Consider the following 14,715-nt stretch of genomic DNA (forward strand, 5'->3'; position numbering starts at 1 on the left):
ATCTCAGGCACCTACTTCCTTGCTTCAGTCTCAAATGTTTAAAATGGCGGAAGACCTTATCATGCTGATCAGGAGAAGCAAAGCTACCCCCACCAAAAGGAAAAGAGATCTGTCCCCTGTAGTTTTGTCTGAACAAGGGTTAGATAACTCTGATGCATCTGAATATGAAGACATGCAGCCCCTCTCTACTTATCAGGATTCTGATGCAGAGGATTCCATTCCTTCAGCCTCTTCCCCAAACCCTTCATACCTTAAGGAAGCATTTCCAATGGGAGAGTTAGGACTACCCTTAGTCTAAAAAGAGACTCAGGGAATTCTTAGATCTTTCACAGCACAGATCCTTGGTCATCTCCCTAGTTCTGGATGTTGTGGATGATGTTTTCCTGGAATCCAGTTTGACTCCTGACACTCTCCCTCCTGCACCCGGAAAACCAGACAGGTACTACACAGTCCCTGACTCACACAAATTTATTTTTAAAAATCCTACTGCTGACCCTGAGGTAATTTCTCAAGGGCCTAAAGGAATTAAAGCAACCTCTGTTAAGAATCCCACCCCCTCAGATAGGGATTCCCAAGCACTAGGCAGATGGGGTAAAAAAAAGTATACACCTCAGCTACTCTTGCTATCAGTGCACTAAATTATCAGTTCCATATGCTAAAATTTCAGCAACATACCCTGGAACTCCTCAAACAAAAAAAGTCTTCCTTTCCTGCTTGTGCAGAATCTAAAGAGTTACAAAAGTTAATGCATTCTGCAAGTCAAGCAACTAAACACACCTTGAACTGTGGTTTTGACGCCTTAGACGCTTCTTGCAGGGCAGTAGTCACCGGATCTGTCCTTAGAAGCCATGCATGGCTTAAGGAATAGCCCTTGCCACATCATGTCAAATCTAAATTTTTGGATGCCCCCTTCCACAAAGACAACTTATTTGGCACTAAGGCAGAAGAGGTCTTAAAAAAGATGGAAGAAAAAGTAAAATCTATGCAGACAGTTAAGGATTTCTTACAGGTCCAGCCACCCAGGTTCAGCAGGCATTGTCCCACCAAGCACTGGTCCTTTCCTACTCCCACCAGGCCAGTTCTGCCCAGACCTCGGGGAATCAGACCACCCTCCCCAGACAGCAACCACAGGGAATGCAGAGATCTAAGCAGTGGACTACCTCCACTTCAAAACCAGGGAGTTCTAAGCCACCCCCTTATGGTAAGAACTCACAATGACTCACCTCCCTCTGCCCACCTTCACTTACCCCTAGGAGGAAAACTCTCCTTTCGTGCAAGCACCTGGGCCACCATTACCAACGAACACTGGGTTCTCAACATAGTGTCCCAGGGATACAATTTTTCTTTCCACACCCTTCCAACTCCAAAAGGGTTCCCAAATCTACCTCCAAACCAGTGAGCAGAGGTGCAACAGCAAGTCCTTTCCCTGCTGTCTATGAGGGCAGTAGAGCACGTTCCTGCAGAACAGAAAGGCCAAGGTTTCCACTCCAGACTTTTTCTGGTACCCAGAAAAGAGAGCACCTGGCACTCCATCCTCAATCTATCCAGTCTAAATACCTCTCTGGTGATCCCAAAATTCAAAATGCTCACCCTCCAGCAGTTGCTACCCATGCTTTCCAAGGATGCTTGGCTAGCCACCCTAGACCTAAAAGAGGCCTACCTCCACATTCCTGCCAGGGAATCATGCAGGAAATATCTCCGTTTCAAGGCAGGATCTCAGCGCTTTCAGTTCTCTGCATTTCCCTTTGGCTTATCTACTGCTCCCAGAGTTAAAATGTCTGGCTCCAGCCATTGCCTTTTGCAGACAAAGGAATATCCAGATTTACCCATACTTAGACGACTGCCTAATTCAGGGGAAAAGCTGCTCAAGCACCTGGATTGTGTAAAGTCCCTACTAACCTCCCTAGGGTACACAATCAACAAAAAGAAATCCAAGCAGGTGCCCACCCAAAGGATTATATTCCTAGGAGCAAGCCTGGACACAGCATCCCAGATGACATTCCTTACACCAGAAAAACAAACTTTTCTGATAACCTACTTTTCTCAACTAGCCACCAGACCTCAGCTATCTGCACGGAAAATACTGCAAGCTCTGGGGTTCATGGCATCTTGCATTCTACTCATTCCATATGCCAGACTGCATATGAGGAAACTTCAGTGGTACCTATAAAGCCTTTGGTGTCAACACTGTCAAGACCTGGAGACTCTTATACATATAATACCTTGCCTCAGAAAATATTTTCTTTGGTGGGCAACAGCATGCTCCAACAACAAGGGACTACATTCCTCACCACCCCTGGCTGCCTAGACCATCACCACAGACACATCAGACTATGCTTGGGGTGCACACCTGGATGGCAGGTGCATACAGGGTCAATGGACCCCACAGCAAATCCATCTGCACATCAACCAAAAAGAGATAATGGTTGGCAAGCATGCCTTGATAGCTTTCAAGCCCCTTCTCTCCCCAGGAGCTCTCCTGATCAAAACAGACAACACCACTGTGATGTGGTATATCAACAAGCAGGGAGGGACTCACTCCTACCCTCTATGCAGGCTGGCCATGATCCTTTGGCACACAGCCTCTGCCATGCAACTACACCTGTCAGCACAATTCCTTCTAGGTTCTCTCAACTCTCTGGCAGACCACTTAAGTAGAAGTCTTCTGGACCCACACGAGTGGCAGCTCAACAGAAGACCTTCACCCTAATAACTCAGAAATGGGGCATCCCGAAGGTCGACCTCTTTGCCTCCCACACCAACCATCAGCAAAGCAAGTTCTGTACCAGGGAGCATCACTGCATGGCTTGGAAAGTGGATGGCCTGTCCTTCCCCTGGGTCAATCTATCGGTCTATGCCTTTCCTCCACTACCTCTCATCCCCAGGGTACTGCTCAAAATAAAGGAGGAAAAACCAAGGACAGTTCTTATAGCTCCAGACTGGCCTCTCCAGCACTGGTACCCCTTGCTGCATAGCTTGTCCCCACTGCCACCATGGCATCTTCCTCAGATTCTAAACATCCTGACTCAGAGGGAAGGGGAATTCATGCATCCCCAATTCCAGACACTCACTTTGGCAGCTTGGCTTATTCCCTAACCCCCAATCAATCTGCCAACCTCAGTAAACAAGTTCTAGATGTTATATGCGAGGCCAGACTCCCTAGCACTAGAAAGTCTTATGCTGACAAATGGAAAAGGTTCTGCACCTGGATTCAGGCTAAGGAAGCCAATACGGCACAGCCCTCCCTCCCTCCCTCTCTCTCTCATCCGGGATTACTTTGCTGACCTGCTACAAAGTGGCCTCTCTTTTTCCTCTATTAAAATTCATGTCTCTGCTATCTCTGCTCATTTCCCCACTGAGCAGCCCCTTTTCTCACACCCTTTGATCAAACAGTTCTTAAGAGAGGCTAGCAACTTTAGGCCACACAGAAGAGCACTGGCCACAGCTTAGGACCTTAACCTGGTGTTGGAAAAGCTCACCCTGCCCCTCTTCGAACCAGCCTCTTCGGCAGAGCTAAAATTTCTCTCCTGGAAGACAGCTTTCCTTCTGGCCATCACTTCAGCCAGAAGGTTCTCAGAGCTGCAAACACTCATGGCTGTGGAACCCTTCATCATCTTCTCTTCTGACAGGGTATCCCTCAGGACTAACCCATCCTTCATGCCGAAGGTGGTGTCCAGTGTGGCTCTCAACCAATCCATTCATTTGCCCACCTTTTTTCTTAATCCACAGAACAAGGGGAAAAGGATCCCGCATTCTCTAGATGTGCACAGACAGCTCAGATTCTATCTAGACAGTACTAAATCCTTCAGAAAGTCTGATCAATTGCTGGTTAGCTTTGCTGCAGGGGGAGAGGGTAAAGCCTTCTCCAAGCAAACCATTTCCAAATGGATAGCACACTGCATCCATTTCTGCTACGAGCAACACGAAAAGCCTCCCCCCAAGGAGGTCAGGACTCACTCCACCAGAGCAGCCTTCACCTCTGCAGCTTTCCTCAGAGGAATCCCCACCAGGGACATCCTGGAGGCTGCCACCTGGCTGGACATCTGTTCACACTTTCACCAAGCATTACCACCTGCCTATCTTCTCCAAATCCAGGGCAGGGTTTGCCTCTGCAGTCTTGCAGGGCATCCTAGCCAGACTCTAGTTTCCTTGATTGCCTCCACCCATTTCCTCAGCTTTGGGAATCAACCCAAGTGTGATGACTGCAACAGTGAAACATGAAGAAAATAGTACAGTTGTCTACACTTACCATAAATGTAGGTGTTCGAGTGTATTCAGTGTTGCAGTCCTGGTTTCCCTCCCTCCACCCCCCTCTTCTTTCTTCTCTTTCTTTACAAGGGGTATATTGGTATTTACTTCTACTGGTGGGGTTCTTCCACCAGAACCTGGCTCCACTTGGGGGCTCCTGACAGGTTAGGGCAAGAAATGTAATGGCATTGGCTGCCTTACTTTATGCTACTGACGACCTGACATCAGTCCTGAAGTGACAGCAACTGACACAGAAATCCTAAGCCTTTGGTATTCAGGCCGGCCGAGGACTACCCTGACAGGGATAACCTAAATATGATGACTGCAACAGTGAATACACTCGAACATCTACATTTATGGTAAGTGTACACAACTGTACTTTTCTCTTTGTGGTTATTTAACAACTTTCCAGTCATTTGCGGTGGTATAAGAAGTAAAAAAAAGTGCTACACTTTGCATGAGATCATTTGAACATACTCTGCAGGTATAAAGTAGTAATATTTTCCATGTCATGGACTAATCACATTGCCATGAAAGCACCATTTCTGTTGTCATTAGAACATGACAGGCAGTCAGATGCTTGCATTTCCCTTCAGATAAACATAGCCATCTTGTATCTATAGAAAAATTTTGATTAATCAGATACATGGATGCTTACTCGAACACTAATTACTTGGATGAGTATTGCCTGCATTCACGACCCATGCAACAGTTCCTGTCACTATACCAGTGTCTCATACTGAACAAAATGATGGAGTTATATAGGTGAATTACCAGTATGATTTTGCACAGTTGTGCTGAGAATGGGCGTCGTAGAATGACAGTGACATTACACAGTGATAGATTATAGGAAAATGCAGAGTAGCAAGTAAAAAATATTAGATGTCTTTTACTACGAATAATGTGGCTTTTATGTTGATATGCTGTTCTGAGTTAGATGTGTATCCCCAACAGTTCACATCTGGTAAGAGAAATAAATACAGTGAAAAAATTCAAATGTAGGCATATTCTGCATGACGCAGTATCAATAAAATATAACAATCCCATAGTCAACTTCCTTATCCTCTGAAAATATACTCAACTATTTACACATGTCCATGATCAAAAGATCAAAATCATGAATATCAGAAAACTTTGAAATTTATCAAAAAGCCATGAATAACTTTCTTGGGTGGCATGAGCCATGGAACCTTGCTGGCTAGGCTTACGTAGGCCCTTGGGCCGATAGCCTAGTACCTACCTACGAACCTATGAACCTATGAGTAATGGCACCGAGAAGGTATGAAAACTTATTGGAAGATGACAACTTAACAGATGATTTATGTGTGAATGGGAAACAACTTTGGCACTTACACTTCAAAAGATATTGTTTTCCCTTGCCCTTATCATCTTAGGAAGTAGATGAGGTATAGTTATCATGCAGCTAACAGTGGTATTGAACTAATGTTAATTGTATAGAGAAGGGAGACAGTTGAGACAGAATAATTGGAGTCCTGGCTATTTAATACACAATGATGCAAGTCTGTGGAGCAGAGCGTAGTTCAGTTATACAAAATGGTTTAGACTTTAGTAAGCCACCATCTACACACACACACACATGCGCACACATGCACGCATGCACACACACACACACACACACACACACACACACACACACACACACACACACACACACACACACACACACACACACACACTGCCAGCAAAGTAAAAGTGTGTGTTCCACTCTTCTCACACTATGTTGTTTATTTTAATATAATGTACATTCCTTATTTACAGTAAGTATCACAAAGTAAACCTTATTACTGTATATAACATTTCTTATCACACTGAGCTTCCAGCTGTTCATACTTCCAGGAGTCTTACCACAAGAATCTGGGGGAAGAAAAGAAAGCTGTGGGAATCAAACACTTAAGGACAGATTTTAGAGCTATGATTCTATTTTGAATAGGTATCATGCATGTAGGCATTTCAGTGCCTATATATCAGTGAATGCCTTCATGTCTTTCTGTACATATGCACACTGCCTGTTTTTTGTGTATGACTGTGTTGGCTTCACTGAAAAGCAAAAGCTTTGGACAACTCATTAGGTGTGTTGAACTGTACACCCCAATTGTACAAACTGTACTTGTATTTCAAGAAGGGAAATCTATTTCCTAGAAAGTACATCATTGCAAGTTATTATTATGGCTTTCATCTTGTTTTACGAACCTTTTAAAGTGGTGGGATTTCCGTAGCTGTTACTGGCCATAGCATCTAGTGATTCCCAAATCTCTTAACTGCTAATCACATTAACAAGATCAGCTAGCAACTTATGGCCTGTTACAGCACAACGTCTTGTCTGACTCTTATCTAAAAGCAATAGTGCTTTTTGGGCAACTTGAGACCTAGTCAGAAATACACAGTAGTTGCTATGTAGTCTGTCTGCTGTTGCTGTTAACACTGCTGATCTTCTTCTTCTTCTTTTGGCTTTTCCCGGTTAGGGGTCACCAAAGTGGATCACCTGTCTGCTCATAATTGGCAGTGGAGTTTTGCGGTGTTGAATTGCCAGCCCGGCACCCAACCTTCCACATGAGGCACACACACGCAGGCACTCACACCTAGGGCCAGTTTAGAGTGTCCAGTACACCTACAGCATGTCTTTGGGATGTGGGAGGAAACTGGACCACCTGGAAGAAACCCACGCAACTACAGGGAGGACATGCAGATTCCACACATAAGGCACTCCTGCTGAGGATCAAACCAGAGAACCTCTTGCTGTGAGGCAGCAACACTAACTGCTGCACCACCACGGCTATACTTATGTAGTACTTAATAACATCATGTCTGCTAGTTTTACTTGCCAGCACTATCGAGATTGTGTGGCTTTCCTGCATGTGAGCTCTGAAACCAGAATTTTTGCATTAAGAGAGTTGTCTGACTGCACTCTTATGGCAAAAGTGTAAAGTACCAAACCTGAGTTGGGGGCTGCTGGCAGAAAGCTTATTGTGTGTTTTACTGATTGGTCTGTAAGCCTTGCTGCTGTCAAACTTGTTTTTTTTTTATTTTATATAAGCCCATTGTTTGTGCTGGGCTGTTCATTGTGCAGCAGTGGTTAGCAATGCCCTGTATAAATGCAGATGCTAGCAAGTCAAAATTTTCCTTAGAATAGCTATTTCTGCAACTTTCCCTAGCCATTTTGCTGCTCTAGGAACATCTGGGTTGTGCACAGAGCAGCATCTCCTTGTTGGATAGCTGCAAGTCACTCTGAGTATAGCGCCTCTTCTTCATCCCTGTGCTATCATCCCAGTCCAGTTAAATCTCCCAGTTCTTCTCCCTGGTTAAACACAGAGTAAAAAACAAAGTATGGATAGGCACTTTCCTGCTATCTCTGTGGCCAGCCTGGTGGACATGGGTATCCTGAGGCAATGCAGCAATTGTCTCATGTGTCCTGACAACCACTTAATCTTGAAACAAACACAGTATGTGAGGCATGTAGTTACACTATGAAAATTGAGACATGACTCTCACATACAGACAAATCAAATGACAAACAGGTTGTCAGCACACGCTCATCATTTATCTCACTAGATAAGGTCTTGACACATAAACCCACATATGCAGAAGTACTTGCAGGTAACTTACCAAAAACACAGAGGCCTCTCATATGCTGCCCTCAGAAACCACATGCAAACAAAACCAAGTAAACACCAGCTACTACACATAAAAATACACATCACAATGTCTCCACAAGCAGGCCCCTAAGACAAAACTCCACACATTTAAACATCTTGGTCATAGCAGGCTCCATTGTCAGACGCACAGATGCTCACCCCTACCAGGTTGGATAAAGAGAGGGTTATAGTCAGTTGCTTGTCAGCGACCAGGATTCACCAGATCACATAGGCACTCAGGTCACTCAACCACAACTACCAGTATGACTCAGTCATAGTCCATGTGGGTGTGAATGGTCTGAGACATGTTGGTCCACCCTGGACTGTATGAAGAGAGAAATGTTGGTCCTCCCTGGACTGTATAAAGAGAGACATGTTGGTCCTCTCTGAATACATGCTGCAGTCTGGTATAAGCCTAGACTTGAACAGCATTCTACTCTCACCAAGAGTAAGACCAGAATACAAACAAAATGATTGACTTCAATAATTGGTGTAGCTACTGGTGTCATTCCAAGGGGATCCAGTATTTGTCAGTCTGGGATGACATGATCAACAGACCACGTTGTTTTGCCAGAGATGGTCTGCACCTGCCGTGGCTAGGATTCTAAATATTGGTCAAGGCATTAGCTACCCCATAGTGCCTTTTTTTAGGAAGTGCCAAACCAACAGACTTACCAGTGTAACAAATTCCTCTAATGCCAAGCTGAAGGTACTACTTCTCAATTCTAGGAGTCTTAACAAGAAACTGCACTCCCTGGAAGCTCTCCTCACCCTGGAGAATGCTGACATCTGTGCAGATACAGAGACGTGGTTCAAGGATGTGGAAATCACTCTGGCAGTGCAAGGCTACAATACTTATCAGAAATTCAGACTACCCTCTGAAAAGGAAAAAAACAAAAGGAGGAGGTGTTTCCATTTACATAAATAACAATCATATCTCTAGATTGGTCAAGCAGAATGACTCTGTTGAGTTACTCTCTGTCCAGGTGACCATTGGTAAAATCCCCCACAATATCATCACTAGCTACAGGCCCCCAAACATGAACCATGAAAACTATTCCACATACCTGAAGTTACTAGAATCACTTATCATTCAGCCAAAGACACTACTCTTGGGGGATTTTAACTACCCCCCCCCCATAAAGTGGGAAACTATACAACCACTAGCATGCAGGCTGAGAGATTCCAGGTCTTTGCCAATACAAATGCTGTGGAACAGCTGGTCTGCACTCCCACCAGGGACTCAAATATCCCTGACATAGTACACACAAACATGGGGAAGCATTGCACCCCCCCAGCATAATGTCTTTATTGATAAGACTGGATCATAAAACAGTCTTCTTTGAAATAAATGTTAATGGTAGAGCCCTAAAGAATTATTCCAAGGCAATTTACCTTCTATTAAATGATAGTATAGGTAATTTTAACCCCCCCCCCCAACTGTGAAAACATGGAGGCCTTGCAGAAGTATACACAAATGCCCTGTACAACCACTTAAACAACTGCATAGAAAAGGCAGTACCGTACCAAACTAAACCCAGGTGTAGCCAGAAAAACAAGCCACCCCAGTGGACCCCTGGCATAGCTAGACTACACAACAGAAAGAAGAAATTCCAGTCTAGAAGTAAGCGGGAGGGTGCACAATAGAGGATAAAAAATCCCTTATTAGTCTCAACAGGCAAATCAGGTAACTAGTCAAGTCTTCAAAAGCTAAATACAAGACTAAAATAGCCTCCCAAGCAAAAGATAACCACAAAACATTTTTTAGTTATGTCCAAAATCTTAAGGCAAACACTCAACAATATGCCGAGTTGACTGTAGATGGCACTACCTATAATAAGCCAGAAGAAATGCAATACCTTCTGGCCAATAAATTCAACTCAGATTTCATCCCCTCATCACCTCTGGTCACTCCCCAAAAAATACACCCTACCATTCTTTTGCCTGTTATCAAAAAAGAACAGGTTGTCACTGCACTCTCTAAAGCTAAAAGCAGGGCATCATTGGGCCCTGATGGAATCCCAGTGCGCCTATTAAATAGTTTGAATCATGATCCAGCAGACCCACTCAGATCTCTGTTTAACCACAGTCTCCAGACAGGCTTTGTCCCAGTAGACTTGAGGACAGCAGCAGTCATCCCTCATCCCTCTGCACAAGGAGAGACCATCAACTGACCCAGGAAACTACCAACCCATACGTCTGACTAGCCTCATATGCTAGGTTATGGAAAAGATAATCATGGACGTGATTAACAACAACATAAGAAATCTCCAGACTCTAGACACAGCCCAGTTCATCTTTGACAAAGGCAGGTCCTGCCTTCTCAGTATGGTGGACTTCTTTGAGAAGGTATCCAAAGCCATGAATGAGGGTAAGACAGGGCATACTGCCTACCTTGACCTGGCCAAAGCATTTGACACATTACCCACTCAGGTATTACACATGCACTCACAAAATTGGGCATAAACCTTTAATTCACCAGATGGATAGCCAAATGAGTCACTGATACGACACATGTTGTTATACTTCTCAGATGTCAAGGCAAATGTAGATGGCCTTTGGCTGACCAAGTTTGCTGATGACTGCAAATTGTGGGCAATCATTGACTCCCCAAACAGTGTTGATATCCTACAGAAAGGTCTGATGCAAAATAATGGTTGGTGTCAGAGCCATGGCCTCAAACGAAATGCGACTAAGTGCATAATAATACCCTTTGTGAAATCAAATATTCCTGCAGATTACAACATTGATAGCAGCCCCCAAGAGTGGACCCAGTGGTTAGAGATCTGGGTACTTAGATAGTAATCTGAACTTTGATCACCATGTGTCCATGATGGTAAGGAAATCCTTCTATCTGGCTCATCTTATAAGTAAGGGCATGGCATCCAGGTCTAAGGATGTCATAGTACCACTGTACTTGGCCCTCCTCAGACAAATAATCAAGTGCAATGCACCCTTTGACATGTACCTTGCCAGGCACCTGGAACAGTTGGAGTGTCCTCAGAGGTTTCTCTCAAAAAAAAAAAAAAAAATTACAGGGTATAACCAACATGTTATATATGAACTGATAAAACGCCTTGTCACTGTATTCAGTTCCCTCCAATTACTGATAGGTAATCTGTGCTTCATTTACAAGGCAATCTCTGACCTAGCCCTAATGGAAATGTTGCATATATGCAAAACTAACTGCTAAGAGGATTAACTGCTCCAAAGATCTAAACCTGATCTCTGACATGAGTGATTCATGCTGGAGAGACAGATATGTGTCTGAGAGATTGCCTGTCCTATGGATTAGGCTTTCTGTTCACATGAAGCAGAGCCCTGTCCTGACCATCTTCAAGTGCAATCTGGACTAATGGATCGAAAATTGCAGATTCACTTCTGGGGTGGCACCCATGTCCATTATGGATTGACGCATGGTGAAAAATAGTCAAAACCTCATTTGCTGACCCTTATTATCTTTCCCCTAGGGATAGAAAATTGGGTAAAATTTGGGTAAATCTGGCTTGGCTTGTAAGTGTTCTTAAGCCGTTAGCCTAGTTATCTCATATGAACCTATGATCATAAGGACTTAACTTACTAGACAAGACTGTTAACAAACACACTGGAGATCATAGACTCAAGCTTTTCCTTGCAAGTGCAGTGTCTTCTGGCACCACAGTACTTGGTGTCTCCTTCCATAGCTGAGTCAAATTAGCAGACGGTCTCACTTATTCTAAAACCTCTACCAAAATCAGCCTGCCTAGGACCAGGCCTAGCACAATTCAGCCATTCATCCATAGTCAAGAAGGATGATATAATAGTCTCTTCTCCTTCAAATCTCTAAATCCATAGAAAGTCAGTTCTGGGATGAGCAAAAAAGAAATATTACAGTATACCAATGAAACAGTCCAAAAGAGACCCCCCAATTTACATTTATTGATAGAAAATTATCAGTGTGGATACAGAGGGACAAACCAAAACAAAATGCTGCTTACCCAAGAATACTAACTGATCCAAATAAAATGAAAGCCTCACTCCTTGGAACCAAACACAGCTAGAGAAGGTACAGTGTAAATGAACCATTATTCACTGCAATCATATGGCACTATGCAGTGCTCAGCAGTATAAATACTTACTGAGCTGGCAAGAGCCACATCATCTTGTAAAAACAGGTACAACACACTAAACACTGTACTCTTTATGCTGATCAGAATTGCTCATTTCCTTTCATCAGAAAAAGGGCTAGCATTGGTAAATCTATCATTCAACACCAATGGTGGCTCAAAATATTAGATCTGGTCCTCACAAATGCAGTTCACCAGTGCTCAGAACCCACAGTAACCACATCACTGGTCATTTCTGACCATCATGTTGTAATATTTACTCTGGGTGTAAGACCTGATTCACCTTGCTATCACTTCATATTCTGAGACTACTACAATGCAAATATGCTTGCAGCTAACTGATGACCTGATGAAATTCCAACAACCTCTTTAATTATATAACTCTGCATCACAGACTGCAATGTTCACAGATACATTTTAGACCTACCTCCAAGATAGCACTGAGGGCCTGGTCCATCAGAGACATAAATAAAGTGCCAAGTTTATGAACAACCCTCAATTATGACAAACCACAGTTTCAACAAACTACAAAATAACAGGACAAAGCTCCTAGCCTGTAAAAGCCAAATTAATATTAATAGCCCTGTCCTAAAAAAGAGCTCAAAAACATCAACAAGGAACTTAGAAACAAAATCAAATCCTCCAAGAGAAAGTATGACCTGTGAATCACAATCCATGGTAAGGATAACTTCTTCACCTATATCAGCAAACGAAGAAATAGCCTGCATTGTTTTTAGTTATTCCAGCATAACAAGAACAAAAGCTACTGAGGACAAGTTAAAGGTGTTACTGTTCAATGCTAGGAATCTCAATAAGAAACTGCACTCCCTAAAACCTCTCCTCACCCTGGAGAATGCTGATGTCTGTGTCGTTACTGAAACATGGTTTAAATTCGGAGAAAGCACTCTGACAGTGCATGGCTATAATGCTTATCATAGGTTCCATTCACTCACTGAATGTGAAAGAGTGAAAGGTCGAGGTGTATCTACATAAAGGATAATCTCATCTCAAGGCTGGTCAGACAATATGACATGCTTGAGCTACTCCATGTTCAACTAACTAAGGGAAAAAACTGTGACCATATTCTTGCTAGTTACAGGTCCCCCTCCATGAATTAGGAAACACACACATCATACCTGGAGTTACTTTAATCACTCACCATCCAGCCTAGTACCATACTCATGAGTGAATTTAACTACCCTTCCATTAACTGAGAGGCATACACACCCAATAACATGCAGGCCCAAAGATTCCTTGACTTTGTGAATTCAAATACCCTGGAGCAGTTGGTCTGCACTCCGACCAGGGGAACAAGTACCCTAGATGTGGTACTCACAAATATAGGAGAGCACTGCTCCCCCATGTGTGAAGTCCTCACTGGTAAGATCAGATCACAAAGCAGTCTTCCTGGAAATTAAGGTAAAACTAGACCCCCCCAATCAAACCCTAAAAACTTTAAGAACTTTTCTAAGGCAAACTATTTCCTACTAATTGATGACTATATTACAAGCAACCCCAAATCCAAAAAACACAGAAGTCTATGCAGAGGAGTACACAAAATTCCTGTATGACCACATAAACAACTGCACAGAAATGGGAGTACTGAACTGAAATAAGCCCAGGTCAAACTGCAAAAACAAGCCACTCTGATGGACTTGTGATCTTAATAGGTTGTACAACAAAAGTAAAAAAAATCCTGTTGAGAAGTAAGAGGAAGTGTGCACAGCAGAGCAGTAAGTCCATCATTAGTATAAACAAGCAAATCAGGGAGCTAGTCAAGTCTCTGAAAGCAGATTTTGAGGTAAAAATAGCCTCCAAAGCTAAGGATAACCATAAGGCATTTTCAGTTATGTCTGCAAACTTAAGGGCAACACACAACAATGTGCAGAATTAGTTATAGAAGGCATCTCTTTTACTCTGTCAGAAGATATAGCAAATCTGCTGGCTGATAAATTCAACTCAAACTTCACTCTCCCATCACCCCAGTTGTTCTCCAACAAATACCCTCCATATTTCTCTGCCACTTATCACCAATGAACAGGTAGGCACAGCACTCTCCAAAGCTAAAAACATGGCATCAGTGGGGCCCGATGATATACCAGGTTGCCTCTTAAATAGTTTAAATCAGGACCTATCAGGCCTAATATGATCTGTATTTAACCACAGCCTCAGGGAAGGCTTTGTTCTGATAGAATGTAGAACAGCTACAGGCATCCCTCTGCATAAGGAAGGACTGTCAACTGACCTGGGAAATTATAGACCCATAAGCTTGACTAGTCTTGTTTGTAAGGCCATGGAAAGAATAATCATGGACCTGATAATTAAAGACACTGGAAACCTCCAAACACTGGACCCAACTCAATTTGGCTTTGCCAAGGGCACGTCATGCCTACTAAATCTGGTGGACTTTTATTTATTTTATTTTATTTTTATTTTACATTTGTTTACTGGGCTAGTCCAACTGGATACATTTCCATTTTCAGCAGAGGCCCGGGGAGAAAAGCTCCACATTGAAGTTAATACAAACAAGTCATTTACATAAAGAAAGTAAGTAGTTAGTAAAATACAAACAGAAATAAGGTTCAATCTAGATTATACTAGTTGAAAATATATACTGGGAAGGACACTTACTCTAATTGTATTTACAGTACAAGATAGGGGAGTTATACTTTAGTAAAACATACATGAAGAGTATAATTGATTAAGTA

This window comes from Protopterus annectens, chromosome 11.part0 (assembly GCF_019279795.1).
Source record: "Protopterus annectens isolate FY-2018-M chromosome 11.part0, PAN1.0, whole genome shotgun sequence".
NCBI classification, from domain to species: domain Eukaryota; kingdom Metazoa; phylum Chordata; order Ceratodontiformes; family Protopteridae; genus Protopterus; species Protopterus annectens.